We start from the raw sequence: 22745 nt of genomic DNA on the forward strand, positions 1-22745 counted from the left end.
CTCGATAATTTCCTCTGGAGTATGGAAGGCTCGGAAAGACACTTGATACCAGTTTAAAAGAGAACGGCAGTCAGAGCTAGGGTAGGGAAGGAGATGCAAAGTATAGTTTCAGAGGCTTTGGGCTTAATTTCAGAGGAATATTCTCACAGTACATGTGTAGACATGGGCCACAATGAAAATGAAAGTCGCCACTGCAGCTGCTCTGTTAATTTTACCGCTTTCCACACATTGTCTACACGCTGGTGTCTCGCTGGACCTTGGGAAGTCTCTAGTATATGGTCATGACTTATAGCCCGTTCCGCCGCTGACATTTAGAGAATCAATGAATCTCAGTTTGCCCTTGTTGCACATAGAAATACAAGGATTCTTCATCGCTGTTTCAGTAATTTTAATCTATCTGTTAGCCCTGATCGGAGCCCCTAAACCTTGAGGAGGGGTGCACCAGTCTTTGTCTGGCCTCTGTTGATTGACCAGCTTGGCATGGAGATTGATCCAAGAATCAAACAGATCTCCATGTCTACAGCCAGTACAGCTCTCTCAGACATTGAAGCACACAAGCCTCCTAACCCGGCGAGAAGTTTGTAGTTCTTTTGAATGGTCACTTATATTGCAGCTTCCCTATCGCTAAACACAAGAGATTCAGTGGAATATACCTGATGCGGTTTTCATCGACGATTTATGCCTCTGCGTTGTCCCTGCCTAAACCTGCTGAATTTCTCCACTATTTTCTGTGTATAGCATTCTGTATTTCAGTGCTGCACCTTATAGAGCCACATCCAATTACACCACCGCCTCTGTTATCAATGCCACATTGGGTTCAACAAATCCTGGCTGGTATTCCATCTCTCTATTTCCAAAGCTGGATCTTTTTCAATCCATCCTAAAACACTTCTATAATGTATTCATTTATTTATTCTTTATACACCTATATCTCATGCGGAGCATTGACATGTGACATAGGTATATAATTGAATGAATGAATGAACGAATGAATAAATCAATCAATCAATCGTGGAAGAGATTTAGGATGAATTGAAGTCGGCTGAGTCGTAGCAGGAAGGCGGACAGGTAGAAATCAAATATGGTCATGTGGGGACACTGACTTCAACCACCCCAAATCGGTGCGGAGATGGGAATTTATCCCTTGCCACCCGTGTCACCCGTGCATACACGCAACCCCTCCACCCTTTACACACACACGTACACATACACACACACACACACACACACACACACACACACACACACACACACACACACACACATACAGTCACACTATATTATACAGAAAAAGTCAGCAGTTACATAAAAATGCAATGATTTGTACAAACAAAGTCCTTCAATCGTGAGACACAGAAATACTGCATATAACACAAGGCGATCTGCTGTGAACGTTTTGACCTGCACGCACACAGCACTGTTGTACACTGAACAACCGAGTACAACCCTATTACTTCAAGACAGATAAAGGTAACACGCTGACACTAGACTGCAGATCATTGATACGAGCATTTTTCTCCCTCCCACAGCGTGTCGTTCAAGATATGTAGAAGGCAGCTCATAAAGGGCATTCTCATGTCTTCACCGCAAACTTACCCCTTACATCTCCTCTGTACCTACTTCAAGGCAACTGAAAACTGTGCCCTCTCTTGCTAGCCATCACAGCCCTGGAAAAATCCTCTGACTATCAACACGATCAATCCCTCTCGTCATCTTGTACACCTCTATCAGGTCACTTATCATCCTCTGTCGCTTCAAGGAAAAAAGGCAGAGTTCAGTCATCCTATTCTATCCCTTTAAACCTCTCTGCGCCTTGTCGATGGTTTCCACATCCTTCCTGTAGTGAGGCGACCAGAGCGGAGCACAGCACTCCAAGTGGGGTCTGACCAGAGTCCCATGTAGCTCCAGCATTACCACTAGGCTCTTAAAATCAATCCCACGATTGATGAAGGCCAAAGCACGGTGTGCTTCCTTAATCACAGAGCCAACCTTCGCAGCAGCTTCGAGTGCCCAATACACCCTCTGATGCTCCGCAATGCCATGAGTCTTTCCATTAATACTCCATTCTGCCATCATATTGGACCACCTCACACTTATCTGGGTTTTTCTTAACTTACAAGCTAATCAATTCTCTCTCTCTCTCTCTCTCTCTCTCTCTCTCTCTCTCTCTCTCTCTCTCTCTCTCTCTCTCTCTCTCTCTCTCTCTCTCTCTCTCTCTCTCTCTCTCTCTCTCTCTTTCTCTCTCTCTCTCTCTCTCTCTCTCTCTCTCTCTCTCTCTCTCTCTCTCTCTCTCTCTCTCTCTCTCACTCTCTCCCCTCTTACATTAAAACTGACTTCCGATTTTGGGCATTTGTATTCTGGTACAATGATGCTGGCTGTTTATTCCACATACCCCTCTCATGTTATTTTGAATTCTGCCAGACCTCCCGTCAGCCGATAACTACCGTGGAATACGCCTCGCATCCAATCTTTCCTTGTAACTCAATCGCCCCGTCGCTAATTCAGGCAAAGAACATGTGAACCGATTGTACACCTTCCCCGGCTGAAGTGCAAAGTGCTGACCGGTCCTGCACACGAAATGACACCAAATGGATATCTATAAAACTACAGCACGATTCCAACATGAAGACAAACTTGCGTTACAAGTCTTTCACCGTTTGGTCTACATGGCACAGAACACAGCGCCCTCCATTTCGAACAGAAGTGAACAGTGATTTTGTTACTTGCGGGTTGACAATCTGTGGTATCGTATGTCACACACGTTTGCTTGTGTGAAGCATTTCTGCAGGTTCCCAGTTTTTTTTTCGGACTTGCTGAAATCATAAGATATTCCGGCATGCAAACAAATTTACCTTTGAAAAAATTACCAGCTGATGTAGTCGGCTGAATGCAGCGGCAAGGCAAGACCGAGCAATGCTATAATTGATCGGTAACTGAAGGAGATTTTGTTTGTTTTCAGAATGAAAAGAAAGAATATAACGATAAAATGTATGTGTAACTGTTCAAGCGTTGTGAATCAGAACTGCACTGACTCTCTCCATTGAAAAAAAAAGAGTTGGAATGAAAAAATCAAATGGACGTTCTTGAAGACTTTATTATAGTGATATAAACATTGAAATACAGAAAACCTGCGGCACAATACAGGCCCTTCGGCCCACAATGCTGTGCCGAGTATGCATTTAATTTTTGAAATTACGCTGGGTTACTCATAGCCTTTTTTTATTTTCCTAACTTTCACGTACCTATCCAGGAGTCTCTGAAAAGGCCCTGATATAATGAGTAAAAATAGTTGACATTTGGTGTTTGTTCAGTGGATTGTGTCTAATAAGACAAATGGGAGCACTAAATGATTTCATCGTGGTTCCGCAGATGTATAAGAAATCCTCGAATCAGTGCACGCAGGCATTTTCGGCAATATTTACAACAGATCACTGCACCAGTTAGAAAATGGGTTATTCCGCAATTTTCAACATCGTCAGAGTTTACTGCCCAGTGCTTGCTGCACTTGGTGTTCCAGGTAATGTTCTGGTTTTGTGTTATTCGGAGATTAACAGTTTCTTGATAACAAAGCGCCTATACTGTCCATTGCATTTCTTATTTTATTATTTGACGTTGAAGATAAAGATTCCCTGTTAAGTTAGATTCTGAATGGAATTTTTCATAGGGATATGATTATGTGTTTTGATGCAAGTGTATATCAACCAAAGCATTCGTTACTAATACTAACAGAATCGTTTGCCAGAAAAATTTAAATATTTTAACTTATCACACAGACTGGGAACACTCTCTCTCTCTCTCTCTCTCTCTCTCTCTCTCACACAGACACACACACACACACACACACACACACACACACACACACACACAGTGCTGGTGAACCCAATAGAACACGCAGCATCGATGAAGAGGAATAAATCTTGGACTTTTCTCATCAGGATCTTCAAGAGGACTTCATCAGGGCAGTTTGCAAAGAATCAGTTTCACGTTAATTTCTGACAGGGGCGCAAATGATTCAAGAGGCCCGGTGTGTTGTGACATCTCTTTCTGACCTCACACAGTGCCCTCGCAATTCCACTCTAAATACGTTGAACGTTTACTGTAGGGATGAGGAGACTGCATACATAGCAGGTGTTGTTTAAATCCCAAAGTATCAAATGCCGTAACCCTCGCTCCCCACGTAAAACTGATTCTTATAACCATATTACTTTATAACCATATAACAATTACAGCACGGAAACAGGCCAGCTCGGCCCTTGTTGTCCGTGCCGAACGCTTACTCTCACCTACTCCCGCCGACCTGCACTCAGCCCATAACCCTCTGTGCATTTCCTGTCCATATTCCTATCCAGGTTATTTATTTATTTATTGTGATGATTCCTCTGGTATCATCACAACCTAGGGGCAATAAAAGTACATCAACTCGATGCGATGAATGGGGTTTAGGTATCCGGTGCAAAGTACTACATAATCTGTGCAGTGTTATTAAGTAAAATAAATAACATAATAAATAATAATGATATCATTGCATTCAGTTTTATAATTGTAATTAAGCTACATAAGTTTTTTTCTTTGGTCAACCATACGTTGTACATAGAAAAATAATATTTCTGTTAAGTTACCTTGGCATTTGCCTTTTGATGTTCAATTAATAGAAAGGCTTTCTCATGAACCCTTCCCGATTGCAGAGAAAAACGCAGTTATACAAATGAAATATGTTTACTGAGAGTAGTCTGTCTGTCAATTATTTTTCATGTTTCTCCAAACAATAATAGGTTTGTCCTCAAACCAGTGGCTGTGGCCTGTCCTCCATTACTTTGTCCTTTGCAGCAAAACCGGCTGCTGAAGTGAGGAGTATAAAGTGTGTCCTTCGAAACATTCGGGAGAATGAGTAGGCGATGAACAGGAGACACGGGGAGTTAGACACCTCATATATAGCAGGACGCAAGTAATTGCGTAACTGTCAGGAGAAGAAGGGGAAATGCACAGCCAATGCAAAAAATCCCTGAGGGCGTTACCCTCAAAAATAATGTGGCAACCTTAGATATTACGGTAAGCAATAGTGACTGTGTCTGTGTCACTGAGTTTGCTGTTGTAAGAGCAGAGGGTTGAGGAGCCTTGAGTTTGATAGGAGATTACTTCGCCTGAGGATCAAGGATTGAGTTCTGTGTGCACGATACAAACAGGAATACACACCAATGTAGCTTCCAGGGTGCAAGGATCAGGGATGTCAGACGTCTGTTCCATTGCATCCTCCTTAGCTACGGTGAGCAGCCACAAGTCTTGGTAGACTTTGGCACCAAAGATAAAGGTGGACCAGGTGAGGGGGATCTGAAGAGCAGTTGTACAGGGAAGAAGAGAACGTCCAGAGGAGTCATTTTAGAATTGCTGCCTGTGCCACGTACCTTTGAGGTTAAGAATAGAACGATGTGGCAGGTGAATGCTTGTCTGAGGACTGTTGCAGCGAACACGTGTTCCGCTTTATGGATGATTGGGATTTCCTCTGCGGAATGCACAAATGGGACAACTTGCACTGGACAAGTTGACAGGTGTTCTTTGCGTGTGCTTTAACAATTTGGCTGGGGGGGAGGTGTAAGAATCAAAATGACAAGCTGACGATGAGGTCGCTCATTTGCAAACAGACGCAATGCGTAGTTAGGTGTCAATCTCACTAGAAATTAGGGCATGTCAGGGGTAAGATGTTGACGCAGATTGGTGATTGTGTAGAATGTGCCTCCGGCGACAGTGGTGGAGGCGGATACAATAAGGATTGTTAAGAGGCTCCTGGATGGGTTCGCAAAGCTTAGAAAAAAATAGAAGGCTATGGGTTGTAGGCCAAAAGGCCTGTATTGTGCTCTAGGTTTTCTATGATTCTATGTATCTATCAAGTCGAGCTGATAAAGAGCAAAAGTGCAGTCAGCAAAAGGAGTTGGAACCTAAAAGGTGATCAAAACCGAAAACTGAGAAAACAGGTCTGAAGTTTTTTTTTATTTGATACCGCTCAGTATATAGAATAGGATTTATGAACTTGTAATACAGTTAGATTGCATGCATGATGTTGTAGCCATTACTGAATTAAGGCCGAAAGAGGGTTTTTAGCTAGGAGTTTAACGTACAAGGATAAACATTGTATCGAAAGAATGCGCCGAATTGATGAGCAGATGGTGCTGCTCTGTTGGTGAAAATGAAATAAAATCATTAGACGGAGTTGATATCGGGTCGGATGGTTTTGAGTCATAGTAGATACAGAAAGGGAACAGCGAGAGTAAATAGACCCAGATGGAAGTAATATGCAACATGTTGGAAGGACATGGTGAAACAATAGTCATGAAGGATTTCAATATGCAGGTAGATTGATAAAGTTAGCCTAATGATGGGTTGCAAAGGGGTGAATTTCTTGTATGCCTACGAGATGGATATTGAGAGCAGCTCGTGGTTGAAAACATTTGGGAAGTTATAGAGTCATGAGACTGGAAATAGAAAATGGCACTGGCAGGACAGCAGCAATCGCTGGAATATCTGGAAGCAATTCGGAATGCATAAGGTTACATAGATCTCAGAGAGAAAGAAATGTTCCAAAAGGCAAGATGAGACAGCCGTGTCTAACAATAAAAGTCAATTGAATAAAAAGGGCAAAGATGTTGCATATAATAGAGCAAAATTAGTAAGATGGTAGAGCATTGGTGAGATTTAAAAACAGAATTACAAAAGGCAACTGCAACTGTCATGCACAAGCTAAAGTTAGTAGCATACCGTAAGTTACTTCAGCTGGATAAAGTGCAAATGAGATGGGGAATGGACTTCGGACGTCTAGTTAACGTACCTGAACAATTCATAAAGCGGAATAAATATATAGTGGATGAATTGAACATATATTTTGCCTCAGACTTCACTGTATGTTTGAAGATCCACTGTGTCAGTGGTCAATATATTTATGAAGTCACCAACACTAGGTAGAAAGTCCTTGAGAAACCCAAGGTTCTGAAGGGGGATAAATCACGGGGACCAGACAGTGCAGACTATGGTCGTCTGGAAGACTCGGAGGAAGAAATTATTCAAGTATTAGTAAATGCCCATTCAACGAGCACTAGATTCTGGAATTATTCCAGAAGACAGGGAAATTCCAAATAACACTCCACTCTTCAAAAAAGGGCAGGGGCATAATGAACGACATTATGAATCAGTAATGCTGATCCCGGTTGTTAATTAGATGCTTGAGTTGATTTTGATGGATGTGGTTTCAGGGTACTTAGAGGCACATGATAAAATGGACTATAGTTAGCAAGGTTTCCTGACAAATCTGTTGGAATTCCTTGATGTAAAAAACAGACAGGAAAAAGAAAGAAGAATCGAAAAATCTCGTGTACCTCGATTTCAAGAATGCTTTTGTCAAGGCGCCACACACGAGGCTGCTTAACAAGATACAAATTCATAGTATTACAGGAAAAACTCTAACATGGATAAAGTAAGAAGTCAATGAGAACTAGTAAAATGAACATTTTTAGGTTGGCGGCCGGTGACTAGCGTTGTTCCTCCAGAAGTCTGTTTCGGTACGGATTCAATTTGCGTTACATGTCAATAAATCGGTGGATGGAATTGATGGCTCTTTTGCAAAGATTGATGACATTACGAAGATAGGCGGAGGCACAGGCATTTCTGAAGAAGCACACAAACCCCAAAAGTACTTAGGAAGATGTGGGAATAGGTAATGATGCTGCAGAAGGAATATACTCTCGGCAAGTTTATGGTCAAGCTCTTTAGTCGAAAAAGTAAATGGGTTGATTATTTTCTAAGCGGAAAAAAAATACGAAATATAACGCGCAAAGGTACTATGGAATACTTCTACAGGTTTACCTAAAGGTTGATTTTGAGGTTGAGTCTGTGGTAAGGAAGGCAAATGTGTTAGTAGCATTTATTTCAGTAGGACTAGGTTATAGGACGAGGACTAATATCCTTGTGGGAAGGTTGGCTAGCGTTGTTCTAGGGGTTTCAAACTAGATTTAGAGTTGCGGAGGATTCTGAGTGTTAAAGCAGATATTTAGGTGGTGCGGTTTAAAGGTCATACGAGAACTGCAAGTATAGTGCATGGATTAAAGCAAGATCTAACATATAAAGTGTCTTTGAGGAAAGAGAAGCAGAATAAAGGGTGTAAAGGTAGTAAGGTAGAAGGGCTAACGTGCGCATACTTCAATGCGAGAAGCATCAGGAACAAAGGTGATGAACTGAGAACATAGATAGATATATGGAATTATTATGTAGTGGCTATTAAAGTGACTTGGCTGTCACCAGGACAGAAATGGGAGATAATAGGAGGAGGGTGGCATTACTGGTCAGGGACACTATTACAGCTACAGAAAGGTGGGTAATGAAGCTGTATCAAGCTTTGAGTCACTATGGGTTGACGTCAGGAACAGGAAGGAGCAGTTACTGTATTGGGAGTATTCTTTAGGCCACCGGTAGTGTCAGAGATACCGGGGAGCAGATTCGAAGGCAGGTATTGGAAATGGGCAAAATTCACAGGGTTGTTATCATGTGTGACTTTAGCTTCCCTAATATTGATTGGCACCTGATTAGTTCCAATGGTTTAGACGGCGCAGAGATTGTTAAGTGTGATAAGGACGGATTCCTGTCACAGTATGTTGATAGGTCGATTAGGAGGAATGCCATGCTGTATCTAGTATTAGGTAAGGAACCGTGTCAAGTCACAGATTTCTCAGTAGGTGAGAAATTTCTCAGCAGGCTGAAGTTTTGACCTATCGTCGACCTGCCATTCCTGACAGTCTAACTGCAAGCTAACTTTGCTATTTGTACCATCTGTCCTATTCTGTACGGTTAGTTCGGTTTCCACCTCCATGCCAAATTGATTTAAACCATCCCCATGTGCTGTAACAGACCCGCTCGCGAGAAAATTTGTCCTCCTCGTGTTCAGTTGCAACTCATCCGTTTTGTGCAGATCTTGCCTCTCGCAGAAGAGAAGCCAGTAATATAAGAACCTGCTCCTGCACCACCTTCACAGCCAAGCGTTCATTTGTGATATCACACTGTTTCTCTGCTTACTCGCGCATGGCCCAGTTAGCAACGGAGAACTTACTGCACTGGTAGTCCTGCTCCTCTGCTTTCTGTCTTCTGCTGTGAAGACTCTATCCAGGAACTCTAATTTCACTACCAACATCATTGATAACAATTAATACGAAGACATCTGGCCGCTACAGTTCCTCCTCCAAAATGCTATGGATCTGCTCCGAGACGTCACTGGTAGGCAACATCCATTCAGGTGCCCCTTTTATTTCCGACAATTCTCCTGTCCGTTCCTATGATGATGAGTTCATGAACACTACCTCTCCCTGTTTCCCTTCGGCACCACGGACCAATGATCAGTGCCTAGTCTCCAAGGCGTTCTCCTGGGCTGTCATCCGACACAACATGTCCAAAACCCTATCCGTTGGTGCTCTATGCTAACTGTATATTCGCATTTCCAGTTCTCCTGAGATTCACACAGCTACTTGCCTCCCGCAAATTAGGGTGAAAACTTTATTTTAACTCCTTATTTTCCTGTACCAGCCGAAGGCTTTCGATTTGCCGCCCCAGATTCCGAAGACGGAGCTAAAGCTGCTGAAACTGCATGCACGTCACGGAAATGGATGACTATCTAACCAGCTATTTTTTGAACGTGCAGAAATTAATGCCCGGGCATTTTCTTTTCAAATTACTATTAATGAAATGCATTCATGACCTTCCTGTAAATGTAAACATTAGTTCATTTCATTATATATAGAAAACAACTACATAAAGCCCGGTTTAAAAAACGTACAACAAGGATGGGTAGCACTTGACAAATATCCTGGCAGGGATGTTTGCTAAGGCTACTGGGAAGAGATTATACTAGAATTGTTGGGGGTGGGAACGGAACTGAAGAGTCTGGGGAACAGGAGATTCGCTCACAAATAGAGAAAGCTTGTAGACACTGCGAGAGGGAGGATAGGCAGGTGATAGAGAATGGATGAGCTCATACCGAAGGTTTGAGATGTGTATTTTAACGCAAGGAGTGTTGTGAACAAAACGGATGAGCTTAGAGCGTGGAGCAGTACTTGGAGATATGATGTGGTGGCCATTACAAAGACTTGAATGGATCAGGGACTGGAATGGTTACTTCAAATGCCGGGTTTGAGATTTTTTAGAAATGACAGGCAGGGAGGCATAAGAGGTGGGGGCGTTGCACTGTTGATTAGAGATAGTGACTAGGCTGCAGAAAAAAAAGTACGCCATGGAGGGGTTTTCTAAGGAGCATCGCTGGGTGGATGGTTATGAACAGGTAGGGGTCAATAAATTTACTGGATGTTTTTACAGGCCTCCAATAATGTCAGGGATATCTAGAAGCAGGCAGGGAAACAGATCATGGAAAGATATAATAATAACAGAGTTTTCGTGATCTGAGATTTTAATTTCCCAAATATCGATTGCCATTTCTCTAGAGTAAGGGGTTTCGATGTGGTGGAGTTTGTTAGGTGTGTTCAGTAAGATTTATTGAATCAAGATATAGATAAGCCTATAAGAGTAGAGGCTGTACTTTATTTGGTTTTTGGGAAATTAACATAGTAAGTTGTCAAATCTCTCAGTGCGAGAGTATTTTTGAGATAGTGATCATAATTCTGTCTCCTTTACAATAGCATTGGCGAGAGATGCGAACAGACAAGTCAGAAAAGCGTTTAATTGCGGTAAGGGAAATAAAGGGAATTGTGAGGCTATCAGGCCGGAAATTGGAGTTTTAAATTGGAAACAGATGTTCTCAGTGAAAGTTACGGAAGAAAGGTGGTTAATATTCATGGGATATATGTGTGGAGTTCTGCATAGGTACGTCCCAATGAGACACGAAAGTTAAGGTAGTATACAGGAACTGTGGTGTACAAAGGTTGTAATAAAGCTAGTCAAGAAGAAAAAGAAAAGCTTACAAAAGGTCAGAGAGCTAGTTAATATTCGAGAACTAGAAGATTATAAGGCTAATAGGGAGGAGCTTAACAAGAAAATTCGGAGAGCAGGAAGGGGCCATGAGAAGGCCTTAGCGGGCATGATTAAGGAAAACCCCAAGGCATTCTAGAAGTATGTGAAGAGCAAGAAGATGAGACGTGAAAGAATAGGACCTATCTAGTGGGAAGTGGAAACAATGGGGAAGTGTGAATGGAACCGGAGGAAATAGCAGGAGTCCTTAATGATTACTTTATTTCAGTATTCACTATGGAAAAAGATCTCGGTAATTGTAATGAGCACTTCCAGAAGACTGAAAAGCTTGAGCAGGTATATATTAAGAAAACGGATATGCTGGAGCTTTTTGGAAAGCATCTAGTTGGATAAGCCGCCGGGACCGGTTGAGATATATGACAGGCTACTGTGGGAAGCAAGGGAGGAGATGGCTGAGCCTCTGGCGATGATCTATGCATTACTAATGGGGACGGGATAGGTTTCGGAGAGTGGAGGGTTCCGAATGTTGTTCCTTTTTTCAAGAAATAGAACAAAGATAGCCCAGTAAATTATTGTCCAGTGAGTCTTTCCTCAGTGAGTGGTAAGTGGATGGAGAAGATCCTGAGAGGCAGGATTAATGAACATCTGGAGAGGAATAATGTGATTAGGAGTAGTCAGCATAGTTTTGCAAGGACTTGTCATGCCATACGAGCCTGATTGAAATTTTTGAAGATGTGACTAAACGCATTGATGAAGGAAGGGCTGTAGATATAGTGTATATGGAATTCAGCAAGGGATTTAATAAGGTACCGCATGCAAGGCTTACTGAGCAAATAAAGAGATAAGGGGTCCAAGGGGACGTTGTTTTGTGGATCCAGTACTGGTTTGCACAAAGAAGGGAAAGAATCGTTGACGAGTCATATTCTGCATAGAGGAGAATGGGGAGCATGGGGAGCCTTAGGTATCTGTTCTGGGACCCGACTTTTACGATTTTTCATAAGTTACCTCGATGAGAAAGTGCAGGGATGGATTAGTAACCTTGCTGATGTCACAAAGGTTGAAGGTGTTGTCGATAGTCTCGAGGGCTGTCCGAGGTAACAGCGGGACATTGATGGGATGCAGAACTGGCTGACAAGTGGCAGATTGTGTTCAACGCAAATAAGTCTGAAGTGGTTCATTTGGTAGGTCAAATATGATGGCAAAATAAAAATTAATGGGAAGACTCTTGGCAGTGTGGAGGATCAGAGTGATCTTGGGGTTCGAGTCCATAGGACGCCCAAAGCAGCTGCTCAGGTTGAATCAATGAGTAAGAAAGCGTACGGTGTATTGGCCTTCATCAGTCCTGGAATTGAATTTAGGAGCCAAGCGATAATGTTGCAGGTATATAGTACCGTGGTCAGACACCACTTGGAGTACTGTGCTACTTTTTGGTCGCCTCATTACAGGAAGGACGTGGAAACCATAGAAAGGGTGCAGAGAAGATTTACAAGAATGTTGCCTGGATTGGGGATCATGCCTTATGAGAATAGGTTGAGTGAACTCGGCCTTTTCTCCTTGGAGCGACGGAGGCTGAGATGTGAACTGATAGATCTGTATAAGATGATCAGAGGCACTGATCGTGTGGATAGTCAGAGGCTTATTCCCAGGGCTGAAATGGTTGCCAAAAGAGGACGCAGGTTTAAGGTGCTGTGGAGGAGGTACAGAGGAGATGTCAGGGGTACATTATTTACTCAGAGAGTGGAGAGTACGTGGATGCGGACAACGGTACTGGAGGCGAATGCGTTAGGGTTTTTAGAGAATCATTTAGATAGCTACTTGGAGCTTAGAAAAGTAGAGGGCTATAGGTAAGCCTAGTAATTTTGTAAGGTAGGTGCATGTTTCGCACAACTTTGTGGGCCGAACGTCCCGTATTGTGCTGTAGGTTTTCTATGTTTCTAATGTAGTTACTTCATATAGTCTGATCTTAAAACCGATCTCTTCACTACCTCTGCCGTTCTCCACAAGACGCCCTGCTGTCAAGTACAGCTCTTGATAACCTTGACTTTCGGGTTAGTATCAGGCACATTGTTCCCTAATTAATAGAGGTAACTGACAGCGCTGTGCTGTCAGACTCAGCACCTGAAACTAGCGAGATCTGAGTCGTGCATCATTGCGTTAAATCAGGCTCAGTGGGTCATTTGTGAAGGCTTCCACCGCCGTCTCCAAATATCTTCTGATTTCCAGTTAAATGGATTCATGACCTATTGCCCATGTAAATCTCAAAAACAAAACTTTTTAAATGGAGGCCAGTTAAATAAACGTTTGCTAAAGAAGGGTAATCCGTAAAATCGTCTGAAAATTACCCCAAGTCTCCACTACAAATGTCCGGAATTGCTCTCCCATTAGTTCACGACTTAACAAAGGCGCCTGGGGGCTCTTAGCTGTCAGCCTCTAGCTTTTACGCTGATGGTTAACTTCCGATGTGAAACTGTTGCGATCTAAAACGTACGTTACAACGTAGGATCTGCTAGAACGGTCCATCGAATCCCATCTCGGTCAGAGCAAATGGACTGTACTCTGACTCCAGACAAAGTCTCAGTCATACCATTACACACACTTCGCAAATAAAGTCGCATTAATCATTCTGCGGCAACCGATAGTAATTGTTTTTTTTATATGCATTATTTCAGTTAATTTAACGGCGATTGTGATCCTGTCCCGTGGAAAATGTGGCCTGACGAAATGTATCAGTCTCTACCTTGTGGCCATGGCGGGAGCCGATCTGACGGTGGTCATCGTCGTTATTATATTAGAGAAGATAAATTATATCTATTTATTTGCAAAGTTCTTGCTTGTAACTCCAGCGTGCTCTGTGCTACTCGTGCTAAGTGTCGCAACCAGGGACTGTTCCGTTTGGTTGACGGTTGCGTTTACATTCGATCGTTGTGTCGCCATCTGCTGTGAGAATCTTCGGAACCGATATTGCACCGAAAGGACAGCGACTGTGGTGGTGGCAACAGTGAATGCAGCGTGTTGTGTCAAGGCCATTCCATTTTACTTTGCAGTGGATCGATGGAGTTGTGTCCCCGTAGCAGAATACTTCACATCACCCCTGTGGAAAGCCTACGAGGTTTTTGACAGCATTACAATGCCGTTATTACCAATCAGTTTAATTGCTGTCTTTAATGCTTCAACTGTGAAACGGATTATTGCAACAAATAGGGTTCGGCAGATACTTAGGAAAAGCAGCAAAATTCGTAATGATCCAGAGGTGGCAAACCGGAGAAAGTCTATGGTCCTGTTGTTTGCTCTTTCAGCCAACTTTATATTGCTTTGGATGCCCTATGTCGTACAATCTATGACGTGGCAAGTCGAAAACTACTCATACACAGACAGATATTTTAGCAAACCGACCTATGTCCTGCAGCAATGTGGGTTTATGTTGTCTTTTCTCAGTACCTGCACTAACACGTGTATCTATGGACTGACACAGAGAAAATTCAGGGAGGAGTTGAAGAATGGAGTGAAGTACCTATTTGGAGCAAAGAGAAAGATTTGCAAATAAAATATACGCACAATTATTCAACTTTACTAGTTCAAAACAAATATGTGGAAGAATATTTGATTTGAGCTACATGCGAACGATCAGCAGGAAATAATCAAAAGGCATTGAATTGTTACTTTCACGGAAGGATTATTGACTCCGATATCAAGAAATTTTATTGTGGCTCGGTGGATTACAAGATACCTGAGCATATGGAGAAGAATTTGTCAAATCCTTTCAGTAAACACACTGCTGACATTTCGCCACACATTATGATAAAAAATTATTATATATATATATATATATATATATATACATATTCCTTGGATGTTCCGAATTTTGTCATTCTGTGCCTCAGATTTCCGGCGTATTTGTTTAATTTTATTATCTCCGGAAGTCGGAGTCTAACGGTAATCCCTAAATTATAAATTTCCCTTGTTGCAATACCCCTCACAGTAAAATGTCAGTGCCAGAATTGTTGGGAATAAAGAGATAGAAAAACCTTTATATTGACCAGTCACGAGTAATAAGGTGAAGCTTGCTTGGTTGTTGCACTGACTAAATGCCGAAGCATTTCACGTAATCTAGTGTGAGCTTTTGGTGCTTCTCGTGTGCTGTTATGCGTTGGTGATTAAAGCTAGAATTATGCTCATCTGAACTTATGGACAAGACCTAAGACCATACGATACAGGTTCAAAATGAGCGCATTTGGCCAATCGGGTTCTCTCATGCGTGATCCATGCATCCTCTCAGCCCCAATCTCCTGCCTACTCACCGCACAATTCGTGCTCTGACCAATCAAAAATCTATCAATCTCTGCCGTACATATACATATAGACCTGGTCTCCACAGCTGTTCGTGGCAATGTGTTCCAAAGTTGCTCCACTCTCTATCTCAGAAAAAAACGCCTTATGTCCAACTGTAGAACTATTAAACGCTATTCATAAAACAATCATTCAATCCTCAAATCATTTCCGTGAACCTCCTTTGAACCCTCTCCGGTTTAGTATTTCCTTTCCTGGATATGAGGCTCAGGCCTGCTGACAATACTCCACCGGCTGTTTATAAAGTTTCAACATATCGTCCCTGCTGCTTTATTCTAATTCTCTTGAAGTGGATGCAAACATCGCATTTACCTTCCGCACCACAGACTCAACACGCAAATTAACCTCTGCGAATCCTGCACAAGGACGTCTAAAACCTTTAAGCCTCAGTTCTTTTTATTTTGCATTTTTCTCTCCATTTAGGAATGAACCAAACTTTTCATGTCTTCTACCAAGTTCATAACGACACTGTATTCCATCTTCCATTTCATTGTCAATCGCTTAATCTGTCTAAGTATTTCTGCAGCTTTTTTTTTTATCTGCCCCTCCATATATAGCTTCATATCCTGTCCAAACTTTATCACAAAGCCATCAATCGCCTCATCCAAATGATTGACATGTTAACTAAAAGGTATAGATCCCAAGGCAGACATACCCCTGTGGGAAACCACTAGTCACCAGCAACTAACCGGAAAAAAAGGCTCCCTTTGTGCCTACTGTTTTCCTCAAGCCAATCAGTCACTGTTTTATCCATGGGCTTGTAGAATCTTTCCTGTAATGCCTTGGGCTTGTAGCTTGTTAAGCAGCCACATGTGTGGCACCCTGTCAGGCATGATTTTCTCTTGATGAAACCAAGATGACGAATGCCTATTGTATCATGTGCCTCCACCTACCTCAAGTTTTCATCGTACATAATGGACAGCAGCATCGCGCACAACCTACTTCGCCTATAGTCCCTTCTTGAAAGGTGGCAGGAATTTGGAATTTTCGAGTTTTCTGAAGCCTTTACAGCGTCACGTGATTATTGAAAGCTCATTGCTAATGCATCCACGATCTCCTCAGAGCCCTCCGGGCTTCGTAACTCTCTTTTGTTATTTGCACCAAGGAAGATAACATGAAACTCATTAAGCATCCGCTGTGACAGCCTGGAAAACTAGCCACATCACGAACCAGGAATTAATGCGAAAGAGTGGTAGGTTAATTGGATGTCCGGGTACAGAAGGGCTCACGGGATCACTCCGGTGATCGTTAGTTCCTTAAGCAAGCAGTGCTTAATGGACATACACATTTTTCTACGTGAACGGAGGAATAAAGCTGAGATTTATTTTTGATTCGTCCGCTCTTGCGTCAAGAGACTGGCAAGAGATGCCCCCATTCTGACCTCAATGTCTGTTGGCGGTTGTGGTGGTGGTGGCATCCGTCGGTCTCGAGATTTTCCAGCTTCCTGGGCGCAGGTCTGGACAGGGTTGGATGGGAGACCGGCAGTTGCGAAAGCTGCAGGCCTTCCGCACTCCACCCCACCGATGTTGTACAACAGAAGGGCACTGTGACCCATGCATCTTGGCACCGGTGAAGTCGAAGTGAAGTGTGTTGTTATGTGCCTTGATCAAGGACATACGCTGCCTCAGCTGAGGCTCGAACCAATGACCTTCAAGTTACTAGTCTGATGCCTTGCCCACAAGGCCACGTGCAATGTCTGTTATCGAGATGAAAATTTACCATCAGGACTCATTGCCTGAACAAATGATACAGGAATCGATTTATCAGTTATGAACCTGGGTAGTGTTTTGTTGATTCCAAACTCACTCCGGATCCATCTTCAAAGAATGTCCTTTATATTCTGTACTAATAATGCTGCCCTTACTCGCATCCCCTCAGTTTCATGGCCATCCGTCCTCAACAGATCTGCCCGCTTACCGAACAAGGAGACAGTTCCTCCTCTGCTTACCCTGCATTCTAAAGCTCCAACATTCAGCACGTCATTCTACAACCTTCATCCGTCTGCAACGTGACACTGCCAGCAATCGCATCCTTACCATCCCTTTCCCCTCAGCACCCTCCGCATTCTGTAGATACGACTCTTCCCGTGATTACTTCGGATATCGACCCTAACCACGGATTTCCCTTCTGGGACCTAAACCTGCACGCGGAAGATTCACTACAACTGCCCATTCATGTCCTCCCTCAACCGTTCAGGTGCCCAAAGAGTCCTTCCAACTGAGGCAACATGTGGAACTGGCAGGTTCACCTGCATGAAGTAGTCCCGGTGCGGAAATTTTTACATCGGTTAGACGCGACATGGGCTAGATATAGCAAATGATGGTTTAGAACCATTAAGCTCTGTGTAATGAGGTCAGTAGGCATCCACTGTACCACTCTACTAATGAGAAAGTAGTTTAGCTGTGCCATGAATGTTGTGCGTTTGTGCTGCGTGGGGTGACGATTTGTGCTGTGTTCATGTTTGTAAATACCTTGTGAGGCATTTTAAAACTAAACGACGTTTTAACCGAGAAGTAACGACATTCAAACCCGAGGTCCCAATATCTTCACAGCCTAGTCCATTGAATAGATGATCATATACTGTTCAGTATTGGATCAGCAGTTCACATTTTCTCCTTGTGAACGGAACTCTCGGCATTAATGTACAAGAGATGCTGACCAGGTTTATCTATTGCAAGAAATTACCACAAATGTAACAATATCTCAACCGGGATTCAATGGCTGCTATAATCTTCAGGTTATCACGTCCGGGTTAGTTAGTAAGAAATGGCGAGATATGACATATCACTAATGCTTTCGACTCTCCCTGAAATGTGGGGGCAGTTTTCAGATTTCCCCACTGTGCAAGAGTCTGTTTTTTTTAACTGTCTCACGTGGGACGGTTGATACACTGGGGGTTTGGATTCATATGGAATTTTCGATCCATTTTGCAAAATTCTTGATCATCAACATGGAGGATTACACTTGGGACATCATGAATAGGAACCCTGTGCTTGCTCACACTCTGAGCTGAATTTCCATAATCAAAGCTATGTGAAATGATCTGACTGTCCCTCTGATTACATCTGGCGCACGTCTGAAATCCGGGCAATCTCACAATGCCGGTTTTAGTGGATTTTGAGGTGACCTGTTCAGAGAAATGTAAATCGGAGAAACGTACATAATTCACAATCACCGTCATCGAGTTGGGGCTTTTCTTTAAGAGATGGATCTGACCTCATGACGTCCCACTTAAAGACATGTAGCGCAATTTTGTGTTTAGCTTTTGCAGTTCAATAAAAGGCCTCTCCTCATTTCATTTACGAGAACCTCCAGGACGGCCTTCTATTCTGAGTTTATGCCCTCTGGTTCTAGAGTTACAACTAAAATGTATTTAATAGATTTCAAAGGTACCTGCCCACGTACTTCTGAACTCCAATGAATACAGGCTTAGGGCTTTCAATCGATCCTCAGATATGAAGCAATCATATTGGATAGAAACAACATTATGTGATTTTATTAATCCCACAATATGTTGCTAAACAAACACAGCCGCAGCCTATCTAGTCTCTCATAACACAGGTCCTCCATTCCCATCAATATAGAAAAGGGGGGTTTTGATAGGGTGAATGAAAGAAGGCTATTTACATTGATATTGGAATGGGACATAAGCAGAGGTCATGGGGTAAGTGTGAAAAGTAAAAGTTCAGAGGACCATGAGGGCAAAAGTCCTCACTCCAGCTGCCTGAGCATTCCATCTTGCTTTTGTATTCCCGTGCTCGTGTCATAATTTCAAATATTGGATTTGTCTTCCTTATCACCGACTCGAACCTGGAGTTACCCTTTAGAGACTCCGAAGTACCTTTGCTTCTCTGGATTTTGAATTTTCAGCCCACTTAGAAAATAGCTTACGTCTCTACTGCGTAAGTGGACATCCCTGCTCGATATTGTACTCTGCACTTCTCTGACCATTTTGAGAATCTGTGTTTTGTCCTTCTGCAGTCTCCCTGACTCCTCAAACTCTGAAGCTCCAGCTTCATTTAATTTGTCTGCAAACCATACCACAAAGCCATTAATTTTTCACCCAAATTACTGACTGATAACATGAAAAGAATTAATTCAACAGTCCCCAAAGGTAGCCACACATTTCATCCACCTGACTTTTCGAGCCTCCTGCATTGATGTAAATGCAGTTTAAGACTGCCTGCCACTCTCGTTTACACCTTTCGGGGCATCACCAGATAGTGAGGACAATATGAGAGTGTTTGAAGCTCAAGAGCATGTTGATATTAAAGGGGAGGAGGTGTTGGAGTTGCTAAAATATATTAGGAACGAATAAGTCCCCGGGTCTGACGAAGTATTCCGCTGGGTGCTCCACAAGGCGAGGAAAGATCTAACCTCTAACCAGTATCTTTATATCCTCGGTGTCCACGTGAATGGTATCGAAGGACTGGAGGGAGGCGAATGTTGGCCCCTTGTTCAAAAAAGGTAGTAGTGATAGTCCAGGTAATTATAGACCTGAGAGCTTTACATCTTTTGTGGGAAAACTGTTGGAAAAGCTTCGTACAGAGAAGGATCTATGAGTATTTAGGGAATCGTGGTCTGATCAGGGACAGTCAGCATGGATTTTTGAAGGGGAGGTAGTGCCTATCAAGCCTGATAGATTTCTTTGAAAAGGTGATCAGGCATATAGATGAGAGAAGTGCAGTGGAAGTGGACTACATGGATTTTAGTAAGGCAGTTGAAACAGGTTCCACACATTAGGCTAATCAGAAAGTCAGAACGACTGCGATCCATGGAAGTTTGGCCAGGGGGATTCAGAATTGGTTTACCTGTAGAAGGCAGAGGGCGACGGTGGAGGGACTACATCCGGACTGGAGGGTTGTGGCCAGGGTGTCCAACAATGATCGGTTCTGGGACCACTACTCTTTGTGATTTTTTATTAACGACCTGGATATGGGGGTAGAAGGGTGGGTTGGTAAGTTTCAAAACGACACAAAGGTTTGTAGTGTTGACGATAGTGTAGAGGAATGTCGATGATTGCAGAGAGACATTGATAGAATGCAGAAGTGGGCTAGGAAGTTGCAGATGGAGTTCAACCCAGAGTAGAGAGAGGTGGTACACTTTGGAAGGACAAACTCCAAGGGAGAGTACAAAGTAAATGGCAAGGTACTTAGTAGTGTGGAAGAGCAGAGGGATCTGTGGATACATGTCCGCGGATCCCTGAAATTTCCCTCACATGTAGGTGGGGTAGTTATGAATGCTTTTGAGGTGTTAGCTTTCATAAGTCGAGGGATAGCGTTAAATGTCGCGAGGTAATGAAGCAACTCGATGAAACACTGGTTAGGTTATACTTGGAGTACTGTTTCCTGTTCTGGTCGCCTCACTATAGGAAACATGTGGAAACATTGGAAAGAGTACAGAGGAGATTTGCCAGGATGCTGCCTGTTTTAGGGAGTGTGCATTACGATCAGAGATTAAGAGAGCTAGGGCTTACTCATTGAGAGAAGGAGGATGAGAGGACATATGATAGAGGTATAGAAGATGATGAGATGAATAGATGGACAGACAACCACTCTTCCCCAGGGCACCACTGTTCAACAAAAGAGGACATGGCTTTCAGGTAAGGGATATGATGTTTAACGGGGAGATTAGAGGAAGGTTTTTTACTCAGAGAGGTTTGCGCGTAGAATGCACTGCCTGAGCCTGTGGTGGAGACAGATACACTAGTGAAATTTAAGAGAGTACTAATCAGGTATATGGAGGAATTTATGTTGGGGGATATATGGGAGGCAGGATTTCAGGGTCGGCGCAGCACTGGGGCCGAAAGGCCTGTACTGTGCTTTACTATTCTATGTTCTATATTCTATGCTCTATGTTCTAAATCGGCAGGATATTGCTTTCCCTCCTTTATTGGGTCATTGAATCCCTTGTGTATAAGCCCCTCCCTGCTCCAGAACCAGATATAGTGATCACAGTTGAAATTGAAATCTTGCCCCCGCATCAGCTTCTCGGTCACATATTCATCTGAATGATTATTCTATTTCAATCCTCATTAATACGTGTCAGAGGGAGTAATCTAGAGACTCTCTTGAATTTGTAATTTTCAAGCTTTCTCCGAATTCCCTCTGCTAACTGTGCACAGGTTCAACCCTTTGTTTTACCATGGTATATGCACCACGAGCATTTTGGACTTTCTTTTCTAGTTTCGACATGTTCCTGGCACTGGTACAGAGGAGACAGCACCGTATCCTCGTATCCTTTTTAGAGCCACTGAATCTTGATTCTTCTCTCAACTACTGACATACCTGATCTCTTCCTTCTCTTCCTGGAATCAGAGACATTGTCTGTTCTAGCAGCGTAGATGATGCTGTTGTGCCCAGATAGATCATTCCACCGTCAGTATTTAGTACGTGTACTTGTTGTGAGAGGAGTAGCCACTGGGAGACCCTGCAGTCACGGACTCATCCCCTTGGCTTTCTTGATGGTCACTGTACCTATAAGCATCCTACACATTTGGTGTGACCATCTCACTAATGATCTGGTCTCAGCGTCTCAGACTATCCTTGGCCCGTCCATCTCCACGTCCATTTCCTTCACACGGTCAGTTAGGAGCTGCAGTTTGTGCACTTTCCTCATGTGACGTTATCAGGAAACACTGACGGACTTCCTGATCTCGCAAATCCTGAGGCAGAGCATGACACTGCTCCAACTGTCATGCACCAATAGGGAGAGGAATTCTGAAAGAAAAAGTGTCTGAAATTTGAATTCTCACACTACAACACGTTGTCTGCCAGTTCCCTGCCATATTTTCAGCTGGCCTATGTTCTGCTGAAACTTTCAGCAACGTTCCTCACTATCCCTATCTGCACCAATTTTCTGTGTCAATGACGTAGTTTCCTGCTTTGTCTCTATAGACCTTGTTAAACAGGGGAACAATAATGGCTCTTCTCCAGTCCTTTACAGCAACACGTGTAAATAAAAAAAGACTACCAAGATCTCTGTGAAAGCCCCAGCAGTCTCTTGCCTTGCACGCATCCAATACCGTTCTCTGTATAACTATTCAGTGCCGGTGGTTTATCCAACTTAATGTCCTTTGAGAGTAACAGCGCTCCCACCAGTTGTTGACAACATTCAATGTATTCTTCATGATCTTTCCATCAGCCATGAATTTCTCTTTGATTATTACTGCAGTGAAGTATTTATTTTGTGCTTTTACAGTTCCTCTCGCTCCAGGCATACGTTCCCTCCTCTGCCGTTGAGTTATCCTACATCCGTACCATTATAATGTCTAGTACCATGGCATTCATTCCAATTTTGCTCAGCTAAATCATGCTCTCTGCCCCACCAACATTTAACGCTAATGGTTCTCTGTTTAATTTGCATATTGCTGAATAGTTATCAAGAGCCTTGTCTAGGGACAATATAGGTCGTTTTTCTTTTAGATTGCATCTGCAACATCTCTG

Source organism: Hypanus sabinus, chromosome 31, assembly GCF_030144855.1.
Source record: "Hypanus sabinus isolate sHypSab1 chromosome 31, sHypSab1.hap1, whole genome shotgun sequence".
In the NCBI taxonomy this organism is placed as follows: domain Eukaryota; kingdom Metazoa; phylum Chordata; class Chondrichthyes; order Myliobatiformes; family Dasyatidae; genus Hypanus; species Hypanus sabinus.